Source organism: Sinocyclocheilus grahami, unplaced genomic scaffold, assembly GCF_001515645.1.
Source record: "Sinocyclocheilus grahami isolate Dianchi unplaced genomic scaffold, SAMN03320097.WGS_v1.1 scaffold2210.1, whole genome shotgun sequence".
In the NCBI taxonomy this organism is placed as follows: domain Eukaryota; kingdom Metazoa; phylum Chordata; class Actinopteri; order Cypriniformes; family Cyprinidae; genus Sinocyclocheilus; species Sinocyclocheilus grahami.
Genome location: NW_015507389.1, coordinates 11,505 through 12,813, shown reverse-complemented (window position 1 = coordinate 12,813; position 1,309 = coordinate 11,505). Strand labels below are relative to the sequence as shown.

The 1,309-nt window shown below is 40.7% G+C and overlaps 1 protein-coding gene across 1 annotated transcript in view; it reads left to right on the top strand.

The window, feature by feature from the left end:
- The first annotated feature begins 691 nt into the window (after positions 1–691).
- The window catches only part of LOC107574395 (membrane-spanning 4-domains subfamily A member 4D-like), a 4,129-nt gene continuing 3,511 nt past the window's right edge, over positions 692–1,309 (top strand). The window contains exon 1 of the mRNA XM_016260832.1: positions 692–746. The gene's annotated coding sequence lies outside the window, so the exon portion shown is untranslated. The remainder of the gene's footprint in view (positions 747–1,309) is intronic.

Sequence of the window (1,309 nt, the reverse complement as noted above, 5' to 3'; positions counted from 1 at the left end):
TCTGGCCAGACAAAACCAGCAGTTCAATTCCAGGCTGCAGCAAAGTCAGATTGTGCAGAGGACTCATCTTTTTCCTGTAGTCTTATCCCGGTGGCCGTCTAGGAGACAAGGTCTTCACTGGGGATCTGAAAAGTGAGCTGGAAGAAGCATCAGCACACTAGCATGTAGTGCTAGTGATGATAACTGGAATTCTGGGAACTCCCACCCTGTCTGACAATGAGAAAACAAAACAATTGATAAAAAAGACAAGTTTCAAAGTAGGCTACTTCAAAATCTGAATTTATGGAAATGTAAATGAGACTCACAAACTGGACTTAGTAAAGCAGAGTGAGATACATCTGGATCCGGATAGTTTGTCATATGAACCAGCTGTTATCTTTTGGGAGCTCTCAAGAGCTGCTTTCTCATTCCATTCCTTTCTTTTCTTTCTAACAGTTACCATATCTCTCCTACCAATCCTCGTGTTTCTTTCTTGCCAAAACATTCTGAATCTTTCACATTTAGCTGAGGAATGCCTTACAATGTGCTTCTGTGCTTCACAGATCTGCTCTGCTCTTTCTTTCTCTTCATGAATTTGCCCATTGTTTCCTCTTTCCTCTTGACCTCTTGACCTCTTTTCCCAAACATCCTGTAGTGACTGCCCCATATTCTTCCCTCCCACTGTTTTCTTCTCATGTTTCTCTTTCCTGGGCTGTTGCACAACTGCGTTGTTTTCATCTTGGTGGTTCTGTCACAGACACATGCAGGTATTTGACAAGCTTTCGTACTGATCTTTTAGCACTGTTTGGTTACTTGCTTGCTTTTGATCACAACATGCCCATGAATTACATGATTACCACAGTTACAGTTTGCTGAAATGACTTATTTTTGAATGAGTATGAAAAATGGTTTGGAATTGACTGGAAGACAGAAAACGAAAAGGTTTTGAGATTGGATACACAGCATTAATGACAGACAGATACGGTGTTCTAGTTGGTTCCTAACCAGTTGCTAGTGTGTTGAATGTGACGGTTAGCTTGTTCAGGGTGGTTGTTAAAGCATTGGTAGGCAGGTGGTCACTAGGCAGACTATTGCTATGGTGTTCTAGGTGATTACTCGGGCATACAGGCAAGAGGTAGATTATAGCACACTAAGGCAGAAGAATAGTTTTGTCAAATTATTTTTATACACATTCATAGAGTGAAAAATTAGACCCTTACAATTTCAGAACTCCACATTTTTATAGCCACATTTTCAGGAATCGTGTGCTGTGAACAGAAAAACCCTGGAAATGTAGTTGTTTGTGACAATACAATCACTCCGCTTGTGT